Raw genomic sequence first — 15,218 nt, 5'->3', positions numbered from 1 at the left:
ATTTTTGCTATTTTTTACATTGTAGAATAATAGTGAAGACATCAAAACTATGGAATTTATTTCCTTCTTAATGCGTTTGAGCCAATCAGTTGTGTTGTGACAAGGTAGAGGGGGGGTATACAGAAGATAGCCCTATTTGGTAAATGACCAAGTCCATATTATGGCAAGAACAGCTCAAATAAGCAAAGAGAAACGACAGTCCATCACTACTTTAAGACATGAAGGTCAGTCAATGCGGAAAATGTCAACGTTTCTTCAAGTGCAGTCGCAAAAACCTTCAAGCGCTATGATGAAACTGGCTCTCATGAGAACTGCCACAGGAATGGAAGACCCAGAATTACCTCTGCTGCAGAGGATAAGTTCATTAGAGTTACCAGCCTCAGAAATTGCAGCCCAAATAAATGCTTCACAGAATTCACAGACACATCTCAACATCAACTGTTCAGAGGGGACTGTGTGAATCAGGCCTTCATGGTTGAATTGCTGCAAAGAAACCACTACTAATGGACACCAATAAGATGAAGAGACCTGCTTGGGCCAAGAAACACGAGCAATGGACATTAGACCGGTGGACTTTGGTCTGGAGTCCAAATGTGAGATTTTTGGTTCCAACCGCAGTGTCTTTGTGAGAGGCGGTGTGGGTGAACAGATTATCTCTGCATGTGTAGTTCCCAACATGAAGCACGGAGGAGGAGGTGTGATGGTGTGGGGGTGCTTTGCTGGTGACACTGTCTGTGACTTATTTAGAATTCAAGGCACACTTAACCAGCATGGCTACCACCGCATTCTGCAGCGATATGCCATCCCATCTGGTTTGGGCTTAGTGGGACTATCATTTGTTATTCAACAGGACAATGACCCAAAACACACCTCCAGGCTGTGTAAGGGCTCTTTGACCAAGGAGTGTGATGGAGTGCTGCATCAGATGACCTGGCCTACACAATTGAGATGGTTTGGGATGAGTGGGACCGCAGAGTGAAGGAAAAGCAGCCAACAAGTGCTCAGCATATGTGGGAACTCCTTCAAGACTGTTGGAAAAGCATTCCAGGTGAAGCTGGTTGAGAGAATGCCAAGAGTGTGCAAAGCTGTCATAAAGGCAAAGGGTGGCTATTTGAAGAATCTCAAATATAAAATATATTTTGATTTGTTTAACACTTTTTGGGTTACTACATGACTCCATCTGTGTTATTTCATCGTTTTTATGTCTTCACTATTATTCTACAATGTAGAAAATAGTAAAAATAAAGAAAAACCCTTGAATGAGTAGGTGTGTCAAACTTTTGACTGGTACTGTATATTTAAAACCAAATACTTTGACTTTTACTCAAGTAGTATTTTACTGGGTGACTTTCACTTTTACTTGAGTAACTTTCTATTAAGGTATCTATACTTTTACTCAAGTATGACAATTGGGTACTTTTTCCACCACTGACTGTAACACACCTGATTCAGCTAATCAAGGTCCTGATGAGCATCTGATTACTAGAATCATGTTAAAGCAGTGGTGGAACAAAACCCAGCACACCCAGAATCTCTCAAGAAGGAGGGTTGGCCACCCCTGATCTACAGGCAGTGACTCTCCATGCACTCAACAGGTTACAAGAAGTTCACTGGTTCAAATCCAACTCAGGCTATTCCCACCTAAATTGCCTAGCTAATGAACATCGAGGTATTTTTCAAACATAAACCATTTTCTCGGGACTGAAAACACATAGCAGACACACACCAACCTCATTCATCACACTCACAGACATCCAAACACACCCTTTCCTGCCCAATCTCCTACAGATAAACTGCTCCCAGCAGGGAATTCACGGCAGGAACAACACGCATGCACAGCTATGTGGAGTAAGTTTTGTTATTGCTGAGTAACTTCAGATGAGTTTTTATAAGGGACGATGGCCAGTGAAGCGTGAAGGGCTGTGCGTACAGTTCACACTGAGCCTGTTAAGTCAGTTATTTTGAAATCAAATTACAGAGCAATAAATGGAACACTAGATTAGGAGAAAATAACGGTGGTGAATCAAAGGCTGCATCTGACAACATGACAGTGTAGCCTATTCCCTATATATATGCCTAGTGTACTGTAGGCCCACTAGGCTAGTTTTGTCTAGAGCCATATAGGGAGGGATGCTACATAGGGAGGGATGCTACATAGGGAGGGATGCTACATAGGGAGGGATGCTACATAGGGAGGGATGCTACATAGGGAGGGATGTTACATAGGGAGGGATGCTACATAGGGAGGGATGCTACATAGGGAGGGATGCTACATAGGGAGGGATGCTACATAGGGAGGGATGCTACATAGGGAGGGATGCTACATAGGGAGGGATGCTACATAGGGAGGGATGCTACATAGGGAGGGATGTTACATAGGGAGGGATGCTACATAGGGAGGGATGCTACATAGGGAGGGATGCTACATAGGGAGGGATGCTACATAGGGAGGGATGCTACATAGGGAGGGATGCTACATAGGGAGGGATGCTACATAGGGAGGGATGCTACATAGGGAGGGATGTTACATAGGGAGGGATGCTACATAGGGAGGGATGCTACATAGGGAGAGATGCTACATAGGGAGAGATGCTACATAGGGAGAGATGCTACAGAGTACATAGGGAGGGATGCTACATAGGGAGAGATGCTACATAGTACATAGGGAGGGATGCTACATAGGGAGGGCAAAAAGTACTACAGTAGAGGAATATGGCTCTGGTCAAAAGTAGCCTAGTGCATTATATGGAAAATAAGATATAGCCTGACACTTTTCTGTTAGCTTGACAAATGGCTTTTTGGACGTGGTCATTAACGATATAAGGAGAATCTTCGGCTCTGTCGATTACAGGATGAGTGTACTCCTATGCCATAAAGGTTCAGACCTCTTGGTAGAGGCTATAGTATGCTAGAGGCAGGCGCCCACTAAAGCCTTCTTTCACTCTATATCCGTCAGTCTCTCTTTGACGCCCACTGAAGCCTTCTTTCACTCTATCGCTCCCTTTCTCTACTTTTCTCTATGGAGGAGGATGTGATGACATCACGTGGAAACAGGAAGACCCTGTGCCTGAGACAGCTGACTTCCCAGAACTTTTCCATCTCTCCCTCCCCCTTCATCCTTCTCTCTGTTTTTCTACCCCCCAACCTCCCCCTGTACCTCTCACTCAGTGGAGGCTCCTCAGAGGAGGATGGGGAGGACATTCCTCCTCAGTGAATTTCATAAAAATTTAAATGGTAAAACATTAAAAATATATATCATTTTTTGATAAAACTGTGCTAAATATATTCATGTCACCAAATAATTGATTAAAACACACTGTTTTGCAATGAAGGTCTACTGTAGCCTCAACAGCACTCTGTAGGGTAGCACCATGGTGTAGCCGGAGGACAGCTAACTTGCATCCTCCTCTGGGTACATTAACTTCAATACAAAACATAGGAGGCTCATGGTTCTCACCCCCTTCCATAGACTTACACAGTAATTATGAAAACTTCCGGAGGACGTCCTCCAACCTATCAGAGCTCTTGTAGCATGAACTGACATGTTGTCCACCCAATCAAAGGATCAGAGAATGAATCCAGTACTGAAAGCATAAGCTACAGCTAGCTAGCACTGTGATGAGTAGTTGACTCAAATAGAGAGAAAGACAATAGTTGAAACGTTTTGAACAAATTAATTTCTTCCAAAATGAAGGAGAAGCAAGAGAGAGATATTCATTTTTGTTCACTTTCAGTTTCACTTACTTAGCTAGCAAACGCAGCTAGCTAGTTTAGCTTACTCAAACACAACACTGGAACTCTTCCAAGTCAAGGTAAGCTTTTGGTTTTACTAATTTATTGCCACTGGGGTCCGCCAGTGTAAGTGCTAAACTGCTTACTGACTATCCACTGTAATGTTACTGCATGATTGTAGCGGGTTTACTAACGCGTTAGTTCTATTAGCTATGTTGACTATGACGTTACTTTAGCTAATATGGTGACAACAATGTAGGCTGTGTGTAGTGGTTATGATATGGTTTGGCTTGGAAAGTTGTTTTCGCCTAGTCACATACAGCTGATGTGTTGTACATTGAAGTCCACAAGTGAAGGGAAAAGGTTAGAGGAGGAGAGCGTGTAGATGCGATTAGGCATACAACGTGGCTGCTATGAAAGTTAACTGTGTTTTTTCTCTCGACCTGTGTGCACCTACGTTGTAAACTTTCATTCATAGGCTAGGTTGTAGCAACCTCATGATGGGTATAGGGAAAATGTGAGTATCATGTAGTAGCCTAAACCTATTGCTGTTAAATTGAACTGGGTGAATGGAGTATGAATGACAGTCATCCAATATGCTGTAATAGAAATAAGGCCATGCTCATGAAGAAATAAAAATCGTGCTCCCTCATCTTAAACTGCACCGACCGCCACTGCTCTCACTATCCCTCTCTCTCTCTCCCCTCCTATTCTCTGTATATCTCCACCATCCTCTCTTTCTCTACATTGAAGGTTACGCTTTGAGAAAAATGTAGGGCTCAGTGTCCTATCACTACTGCTCCACTCACACCCTGCATCCTGTGGTGTTTCCTGTTAACCAGGAGAGAGACAGAGAGAGAGAGAGAGACAGAGACAGAGCAGAATTAGGCCAATACCCGCTAATTATCAAAATCCAGAAAAGAGCCGTTAAATTCTATAACCACTTAAAAGGAAGCGATTCCCAAACCTTCCATAACAAAGCCATCACCTACAGAGAGATGAACTTGGAGAAGAGTCCCCTAAGTAAGCTTGTCCTGGGCCTCTGTTCACAAACACAAACAGACCCCACACAGCCCCAGGACAACAACAACAACAACACAATTAGACCCAACCAAATCATGAGAAAACAAAAAGAGAATTACTTGACACATTGGAAAGAACAAACAAAAAAACAGAGCAAACTAGAATGCTATTTGGCCCTAAACAGAGAGTACACAGTGGCAGAATACCTGACCACTGTGACTGACCCAAACTTAAGGAAAGCTTTGACTATGTACAGACTCAGTGAGCATAGCCTTGCTATTGAGAAAGGCCGCCGTAGGCAGACCTGGCTCTCAAGAGAAGACAGGCTATGTGCACACTGCCCACAAAATGAGGTGGAAACTGAGCTGCACTTCCTAACCTCCTGCCAAATGTATGACCATATTAGAGACACATATTTCCCTCAGATTACAGCGATCCACAAAGAATTCGAAAACAAACCCAATTTTGATAAACTCCCCTTATCTACTGGGTGAAAAACCACAGTGTGCCATCACAGCTGCAATATTTGTGACCTGTTGCCACAAGAAAAGGGCAACCAGTGAAGAACAAACACCATTGTAAATACAACCCATATTTATGTTTATTTATTTTCCCATTTGTACTTTAACTATTTGCACATTGTTACAACACTGTATATATACATAATATGACATTTGAAATGTCTTTATTCTTTTGAAACTTCTGAGTGTAATGTTTACTGTTAATATTTATTGTTTATTTCACTTTTGTTTACTATCTACTTCACTTGCTTTGGCAATGTTAACATACGTTTCCCATGCCAATAAAGCCCTTAAATTGAATTGAAATTGAAATTAAATTGACACAGAGAGAGAGAGAGAGAGAGAGAGAGAGAGAGAGAGAGAGAGAGAGAGAGAGAGAGAGAGAGAGAGAGAGAGAGAGAGAGAGAGAGAGAGAGAGAGAGAGAGAGAGAGAGAGAGAGAGAGAGAGAGAGAGAGAGAGAGAGAGAGAGAGAGAGAGAGAGAGAGAGAGAGAGAGAGAGAGAGAGAGATAGAGATAGAGATAGATAGATAGATAGATAGATAGATAGATAGATAGATAGATAGATAGATAGATAGATAGATAGATAGATAGATAGATAGATAGATAGATAGATAGATAGATAGATAGAGAGAGAGAGAGAGAGAGAGAGAGAGAGAGAGAGAGGAGAGTTTCATACCTGGGCCTGTGCCCTCAGAAATCGGGGGAAACAGCCAAAACAATATACCATTTACATTGCTACACACAGACATTTTTACTTTGCCATAGAAACACATACACACACACTGAGTATCTTAGTTTAGGCTACAGAGGTTGACACTCAGTCTCACACAGCTATAAAGAGTGGCAAACACACACCGACTGACTCACCGGAGAGCAGGAAGGGTCACCCGTTATTCGCGTGGGCTGGCGGAGAGAGGTGTGAACAACACCACGGAGTTAAAGCTCCAGGCACACGGGACAGAACGGGATGAGACCGTGGCTCGCGGAGCGCTGGGCGATAGCTGAGCGCTTCTCTCTAGAGGGGATGTGAACCTGCGGCGCTCTCTCGCTCTCTGTCCGGAAGGGTTGGATTGACTGACACGCGCACTGACTGACGTCCACTCCGAAGCGCGCAACCTGGCTTTGCTTGTGTCACTCACGGAATTTAAACAGGAAAAAATAGGAATCTGGTTTTGACTTTGAATAACGTGATTCATGTAGAAATTGTTCAAACGCAAAGTCCGGTGATTTGACACAACCGCTGAGCCCGGGAATAGAATCGCTGGGCCTGTTCCAGTCAGGTAGTCCCTTCCTATTAGAGAGACACAGAGAGAGATATAGAGACACCAAGACAGACAAAGAGACACTCTCTCTCTCTCTCTCTCTGTCTGCATCTAGAGAGGTGTGAGTGTGCTACTGGAAGATATTGCAGTGTGACCTCGCCTACAGTCTATAACTAACGAACGGGTTTTCAGTATAACATCAGTTTGTTCAAAACTGGAGACACCATAGAGCAGGGGTGTCAAACTCATTTTAGCTCAGGGGCCACATGGAGGAAAATCTATTCCCAAGTGGGCCGGACCGGAAAAATCATGGTATATATAACTTAAAAACAACAACTTCAGATTGTTTTCTTTGTTTTAATACGATCAACATACAACATAAAGCTGGAGCCTGAGGACAGTGTGTCCAAAATAGTACAAGCACAACATCACTATTAATCATAAAACACGTCAAGTTTATTTGAAAATTCTAAAGAAAAAGAACACAAACACACAATGCCTCAGTGATTAACAGAACTGTTTCACAGATCACAGAACTATATCAGGGGGTCATTTCTCAGGCAGAAATGTAGATAAAAAGAATGAAATCCTGTTCCCCAAACAAGTGCAAGAACCACAGAGTCAAGAATAGGTTAAATATACAAATAAAATAAAATCAATTAAAAACAATAGCACATCAACATAAAAACATATAAACATAAAGCTGGAGCCTGAGGACAGTGTGTCCAAAAGCACAACATCACTATTAATCATAAAACACCTCAAGTTATTTGAAAGTTCTGAGGACAAAGAACACACAAACACACAATGCCTCAGTGATTCACAGAAGTATATCACAGATCACAGAACTATATCAGGGTGTCTCATGTAGCACTTTAAGTGGGGTTGCATAGTTTATTTGACTCCTGATACCTGGCATCTTTTAGCTTTCACCAGCGCATCAATATCAGGCGTCACATCCTGAGTGGCAGCCAACTTCAGGATGTGATTCAAGTGCTTGTGCGTGAGCCTTGAGCGCAGCTTTGTTTTATTTATGCTCATTACAGAGAAAACTTGCTCACAAAGATATGTGGTTCCAAACATGCACAACAGTTTTGCAGCGAGGGCTGTCAAGTTGGGGTAACCTGGCAAGAGATTCTGATTAAATATGTCCAAGCCAGCTGCGGCAAAAAGTCTATTATTTCAAGTTGGATGCTGACAAGCAGATCAGAGGGATTCACGGTGAATGGCGAGCAAAAAACTTTGAAGTCTTTCTCCAGTTCACCAAAAATCTGAAAGCGTTGCTCAAACTCCCGTAACAGTCCCGTTATTTTATCTTTGAACCGCTTCATGTCTGCCACATGTTGGGTCGCGCACACATTTTTCAGACAGGGGAAGTGAGCTGCATCACCACCGGCAAGTTGCGTCTCCCACAATGACAGCTTCAACTTGAAAGAACGTATGCTGTCATAATACTGCGTGACAACTTTGTTGCGCCCTTGCAGCTGTTTGTTCAAGTTATTCAGGTGCTCTGTAACATCCACCATAAATGCAAGGTCCTGCATCCATTCTGCGGAATGGAATTCTAACACTGTTCAATTTCTTCTCGTAAATCAAAGAAACGCCTCAGCACCTCGGCTTAACCATCTTACCTCAGTGTGGTATGGCAGGCCATAGATGTGGTCTTTCTCTCTGAGAAGGCTGTCAAACTGACGGTGATTCAGGCTTCTGGATCGGATGAAATTAACAGTTTGGATGACCACCTTCATGACGTTATCCATCTTTAATGACTTGCAACACAAAGCCTCCTGGTGCAAAATACAGTGAAAAGTCAAAAATCACGTCCTCCATTTGCAGATTGCACTTTCTCTCTGAACTTTGTCACAACGCCTGCTTTTTTCCCGATCATTGAGGGCGCACCATCTGTAGCCAGGCTGACAGCGCGGGACCAGTCCACTCCGACCCTGTCCAGCGCGCCGACGAGTGCGGTAAAAATATCAGCTGCTGTCGTTGTATCTGCCATCGGCACCAACTCCACGAACTCCTTGGTGACGGTCAATGTGTCATCAACTCCACGGATGAAAATGGCCAGTTGTGCAACATCTGTAATGTCCGTGCTTTCATCAATTGCAACCGAAAACGCAATAAATGACTTTACTTTTTGCTTCAACTGGCTGTCCAAATCCACTGAAAGATCGGAAATCCTGTCTGCAACTGTGTTTCTTGTCAGGCTGATATTTACAAAAGCCTGATGCTTTTCAGGGCACACAATCTCAGCTGCCTTCATCATGCATGTTTTTACAAATTCACCCTCACTAAATGGTTTTGAAGCCACTGCGATTTCATTAGCAATGAGGTAGCTAGCTTTCACTGCAGCGTCACTGATGTCTCGGCTGTGAGTAAACACAGACTTGACCTACTTGCTCTGCCCCGGTATAAACAGTTTGCTTGCTTAACACAATTGCTATTGCGCCATCCAGTGGACGCAATTGGAACAGCAGTTTATTTTATTGAAAAATTGCAGCGCATTTTTATACTTTACAAAATCATCTCGCGGGCCAGATTAAACCCGTTTGCGGGCCTGATCCGGCCCGCGGGCCGGACGTTTGACACCCCTGCCATAGAGAGAAATAGTAATGGCGTCTTTTTGTAGGCACTAACTCCGCCATGGTTCCTTGGACAAAGCCTACCTGGAAAATGAATGGCGTGTTTGTGGGTTTTTTGGATAAAAGGCGAAAATATGGTCTGTGGTTAACAAATACGTTTTGTTCTATGAAGATAATCTTCATCAGCTAACTTCACTTTTTTTTGTTTGTGAAAAATCTATGTAATGATTAAAAAAACTAAGCACATAAAGGCTTAATAATCCATTAAGGTAATGTTAATTGACTGCTATTATCTCATAGAACAAAACGTATGAGATCTCCTAAATCTGTGTTAACCTCAGACCTTATTTTCGGCATATATTTCAAAACCCTATTCATTCCACATTCATTTTTCCCATAGGGATGGCTGAACGAACCAGAGGTAATTTATATCCGGGTTTTATGACTACAAACTAGTCTCTGTTGGGAACTAGAGATTATTTTTATTTATTTAACCTTTATTTAACTAGGCAAGTCAGTTAAGAACAAATTCTTATTTACAATGACGGCCTACACCGGCCAAACCCAGACAACGCTGGGCCAATTGTGCGCTGTCCTATGGCACTCCCAATCACGGCCGGTTGTGATACAGCCTGGAATCGAACCTGGGGGTTTGTAGTGACGCCTCAAGCACTGAGATGCACTGCCTTAGACTGCTGCACCACTCGGGAGCCCTCATAATTATCTATGAGTTCTATGAAACTCAGAAATTGAGGGAGGAGCCAGTAAGAGAAGGGACGAGCTGTCCTTTGTCTCCACGCGGTGGCCAGTCTCTGGAACTGCAGATGCCTTCAGTATGAACAAATAAAGGAAAAATAAATAAATATATGCACTCACTAACTGTAAGTCGCTCTGGATAAGAGCGTCTGCTAAATGACTAAAATGTACATGTAAAAATACTGTATGCCTGCAAAGTGTCTGGAACTCCACACCATGTGTTGATTTTGAAAACAAAATACATATTATTGTACATAGAAATACATGAACCATTCATTAAATTGTCTTATGTCTGATCTGAACCATCAATCGTAACAGCCAGTGTGAACACAGTTTTTTTTTTAATTGGGTGGGGTAGAAGGATTACTGTTATACTATTCCAGGTATTCCTTAAAGAGGTAGGGTTTGAAGTGTCTCCGGAAGGTGGTCAGTGACTGCGCTGTCCTGGCGTCGTGGGGGAGCCTGTTCCACCATTGGGGTGCCAGAGCAACGAACAGCTCTGACTGGGCTGAGCGGGAACTGTGCCTCCGTAGAGGTAGTGGGGCCAGCAGGCCAGAGGTGGATGAATGTAGTGCCCTCGTTTGGGTGTAGGGTCTGATCAGAGCCTGAAGATAAGGAGGTGCCGTTCCCATCACAGCTCCGTAGGCAAGCACCATGGTCTTGTAGTAGATGCAAGCCTCAACCGGAAGCCAGTGGAGTGTGCGGAGGAGCGGGGTGACATGAGAGAACTTGGGAAGGTCGAACACCAGACGGGCTGCAGCGTTCTGGATAAGTTGTAGGGGTTTAATGGCACAGGCAGGGAGCCCAGCCAACAGCGAGTTGCAGTAATCCAGACGGGAGATGACAAGTGCCTGGATTAGGACCTGTGCCGCTTTCTGTGTAAGGTAGGGTTGTACTCTGCGAATGTTGTAGAGCATGAACCTGCAGGATCGGGTCACCGCTTTGATGTTAGCGGAGAACGACAGGGTGTTGTCCAGGGTCACGCCAAGGTTATTTGCACTCTGGGAGGAGGACACAATGGAGTTGTCAACCGTGATGGCGAGATCATGGAGCGGGCAGTCCTTCCCCGGGAGGAAGAGCAGCTCCGTCTTGCCGAGTTTCAGCTTGAGGTGGTGATCCGTCATCCACACTGATATGTCTGCCAGACATGTAGAGATGCGATTCGCCACCTGGTTATCAGAAGGGGGAAAGGAGAAAATGAATTGTGTGTCGTCTGCGTAGCAATGATAGGAGAGACCATGTGAGGATATGACAGAACCAAGTGACTTGGTGTATAGAGAGAATAGGAGAGGGCCTAGAACTGAGCCCTGGGGGACACCAGTGGTGAGAGCACGTGGTGCAGAGACAGATTCTCGCCACACCACCTGGTAGGAGCGACCTGTCAGGTAGGACGCAATCCAAGAGTGAGCAGCGCTGGAGATGCCCAACTCGGAGAGGGTGGAGAGGAGGATCAAAGGCAGCAGATAAGGTCTAGAAGCGTGTAGTCATGTCATGTAGCGTGTAGTCATGTCATGTAGCGTGTAGTCATATCACGTAGCGTGTAGTCATGTAGCGTGTAGTCATGTAGCATGTAGTCATGTCATGTAGCGTGTAGTCATGTCATGTAGCGTGTAGTCATGTAGCGTGTAGTCATGTCATGTAGCGTATAGTCATGTCATGTCATGTAGCGTGTAGTCATATCACGTAGCGTGTAGTCATGTCATGTAGCGTGTAGTCATGTCATGTAGCGTGTAGTTATGTAGCGTGTAGTCATGTAGCATGTAGTCATGTCATGTAGCGTGTAGTCATGTCATGTAGCGTGTAGTCATGTAGCGTGTAGTCATGTCATGTAGCGTATAGTCATGTCATGTCATGTAGCGTGTAGTCATATCACGTAGCGTGTAGTCATGTCATGTAGCGTGTAGTCATGTCATGTAGCGTATAGTCATGTCATGTCATGTAGCGTGTAGTCATGTCATGTAGCCTGTAGTCATGTCATGTATCGTGTAGTCATGTCATGTAGCATATAGTCATGTAGCCTGTAGTCATGTCATGTAGCGTGTAGTCATGTCATGTAGCGTATAGTCATGTAATGTCATGTAGCGTGTAGTCATGTCATGTAGCGTGTAGTCATGTCATTATTAGGCATGTAATCATGTCATGTAGCATGTAGTCATGTCATGTAGCATGTAGTCATGTAGTGTGTAGTCATGTCATGTAGCGTGTAGTCATGTCATGTAGCGTGTAGTCATGTCATGTAGCATGTAGTCATGTCATGTAGCGTGTAGTCATGTAGCATGTAGTCATGTCATGTAGCGTGTAGTCAGGTCATGTAGCGTGTAGTCATGTCATGTAGCATGTAGTCATGTCATGTAGCGTGTAGTAATGTCATGTAGCGTATAGTCATGTCATTTAGCGTGTAGTCATGTCATGTAGCATGTAGTCATGTCATGTAGCGTGTAGTAATGTCATGTAGCGTATAGTCATGTCATTTAGCGTGTAGTCATGTCATGTAGCGTGTAGTCATGTCATGTAGCGTGTAGTCATGTCATGTAGCGTGTAGTCATATCACGTAGCGTGTAGTCATGTCATGTAGCGTGTAGTCATGTCATGTAGCGTGTAGTCATGTAGCGTGTAGTCATGTAGCATGTAGTCATGTCATGTAGCGTGTAGTCATGTCATGTAGCGTGTAGTCATGTCATGTAGCGTATAGTCATGTCATGTCATGTAGAGTGTAGTCATGTCATGTAGCCTGTAGTCATGTCATGTATCGTGTAGTCATGTCATGTAGCGTGTAGTCATGTAATGTCATGTAGCGTGTAGTCATGTCATGTAGCGTGTAGTCATGTCATTATTAGGCATGTAGTCATGTCATGTAGCGTGTAGTCATGTCATGTAGCCTGTAGTCATGTCATGTATCGTGTAGTCATGTCATGTAGCCTGTAGTCATGTCATGTAGCGTGTAGTCATGTCATGTAGCGTATAGTCATGTAATGTCATGTAGCGTGTAGTCATGTCATGTAGCGTGTAGTCATGTCATTATTAGGCATGTAGTCATGTCATGTAGCATGTAGTCATGTCATGTAGCATGTAGTCATGTAGTGTGTAGTCATGTCATGTAGCGTGTAGTCATGTCATGTAGCGTGTAGTCATGTCATGTAGCATGTAGTCATGTCATGTAGCGTGTAGTCATGTAGCATGTAGTCATGTCATGTAGCGTGTAGTCATGTCATGTAGCATGTAGTCATGTCATGTAGTGTGTAGTCATGTCATTTAGCGTGTAGTCATGTCATGTAGCATGTAGTCATGTCATGTAGCGTATAGTCATGTCATGTAGCGTATAGTCATGTCATGTAGTGTGTAGTCATGTCATGTAGCATGTAGTCATGTCATGTAGCGTGTAGTCATGTCATGTAGCGTGTAGTCATGTCATGTAGTGTGTAGTCATGTCATGTAGCGTGTAGTCATGTCATGTAGCATGTAGTCATGTCATGTAGCGTGTAGTCATGTCATGTAGCGTATAGTCATGTCATGTAGCGTGTAGTCATGTCATGTAGCGTGTAGTCATGTCATGTAGCGTGTAGTCATGTCATGTAACGTGTAGTCATGTCATGTAGCATGTAGTCATGTCATGTAGCGTGTAGTCATGTCATTTAGCGTGTAGTCATGTCATGTAGCGTGTAGTCATGTCATGTAGCGTGTAGTCATGTCATGTAGCATGTAGTCATGTCATGTAGCATGTAGTCATGTCATTTAGCGTGTAGTCATGTCATGTAGCGTGTAGTCATGTCATGTAGCGTGTAGTCATGTCATGTAGCGCGTAGTCATGTCATGTAGCGTATAGTCATGTCATTTAGCGTGTAGTCATGTCATGTAGCGTGTAGTCATGTCATGTAGCGTGTAGTCATGTCATGTAGCGTATAGTCATGTCATGTAGCGTGTAGTCATGTCATGTAGCATGTAGTCATATCATTTAGCGTGTAGTCATGTCATGTAGCGTGTAGTCATGTCATGTATCATCCACCTATGTCTACACTACGTATGTCAGTCTCATGAGTCCTACTCCCCCTAAGTCTACACTATGTATGTCAGTCTCATGAGTCCTACTCCCCCTAAGTCTACACTATGTATGTCAGTCTCATGAGTCCTACTCCCCCTAAGTCTACACTATGTATGTCAGTCTCATGAGTCCTACTCCCCCTAAGTCTACACTATGTATGTCAGTCTCATGAGTCCTACTCCCCCTAAGTCTACACTATGTATGTCAGTCTCATGAGTCCTACTCCCCCTAAGTCTACACTATGTATGTCAGTCTCATGAGTCCTACTCCCCCTATGTCTACACTACGTATGTCAGTCTCATGAGTCCTACTCCCCCTAAGTCTACACTATGTATGTCAGTCTTATGAGTCCTACTCCCCCTAAGTCTCCACTATGTATGTCAGTCTCATGAGTCCTACTCCCCCTAAGTCTACACTACATATGTCAGTCTTATGAGTCTTACTCCCCCTAAGTCTACACTACGTATGTCAGTCTTATGAGCCCCAATCAGCCTATTTCATGTTATGTCAGTCTTACTCACCAAGTGTCATTCTGCAGTGTGCGACCCTGTGTGTGTCTGTTGGGGGGGGTGAGGGGGGGGCTCCAACACATCCATGAAGAGAGGCGATGTTGGGGTGGGGGTGGGTTTGGGTGTGGGTGGAGGGGGATTGGGGGTAAGATTGGGGGGTAATTCAGGAAGGTAGCTAGGAGGGGGAGGCTGGCAGGTCGTAAAGAAGGTGGGCTATACATGACAAGGTGTAGCTGCTTCACTGACGACAGCACTCCCTCCTCTTCCTGACCTGCCTGGGAGCCACAGAGATTCACAGTCAAACATGAACAAACATGAACAATTGGTTTGTGTAGTGTGATTAATGGATGGATGGATTAATGGATGGAGGAATTGACTGCCTACCTGAAGGGCTGGAGGAGAGGCCTGCTAGCAGGATGCTGTAAGCGGGGAGGGCCTGGGTGGTAGGAGGTGGAGGTAGGGAGACACCAGATGGAGGGAGGAAGGGGACGATGTGCCCTGCGTCCACCCATCAACTCTCAGCTTGCAGTTTAGTTTGGCCATTACCACACAGCTGAAGATGGAGTCCCTGTCAGCCCTCCCAATGTGGCCATGCTTCAAGACCCTGTCAGTCCTCCCAACGTGGCCATGCTTCAAGACCCTGTCAGTCCTCCCAATGTGGCCATGCTTCAAGACCCTGTCAGTCCTCCCAACGTGGCCATGCTTCAAGACCCTGTCAGTCCTTCCAATGTGGCCATGCTTCAAGACCCTGTCAGCCCTCCCAATGTGGCCATGCTTCAAGACCCTGTCA

At 44.4% G+C, this 15,218-nt stretch overlaps 1 protein-coding gene across 2 annotated transcripts in view; it reads right to left on the bottom strand.

Annotated features, from left to right (window-relative positions):
- Positions 1–6,346, bottom strand: part of LOC121572254 (proto-oncogene tyrosine-protein kinase Yrk-like) — a 32,530-nt gene extending 26,184 nt beyond the window's left edge. Inside the window, exon 1 of one of the 2 annotated variants that reach the window (XM_045222402.1) lies at positions 6,145–6,346. The gene's annotated coding sequence lies outside the window, so the exon portion shown is untranslated. The remainder of the gene's footprint in view (positions 1–6,144) is intronic. The other variant, XM_045222401.1, reaches the window with a different exon arrangement.
- Between the last annotated feature and the right edge of the window lie 8,872 nt (positions 6,347–15,218).

Source organism: Coregonus clupeaformis, chromosome 8 (genome assembly GCF_020615455.1).
Source record: "Coregonus clupeaformis isolate EN_2021a chromosome 8, ASM2061545v1, whole genome shotgun sequence".
Lineage (NCBI taxonomy): Eukaryota > Metazoa > Chordata > Actinopteri > Salmoniformes > Salmonidae > Coregonus > Coregonus clupeaformis.
Note: the sequence above shows the minus strand (reverse complement) of the source record. Positions and strands in the feature narration are given on the sequence as shown.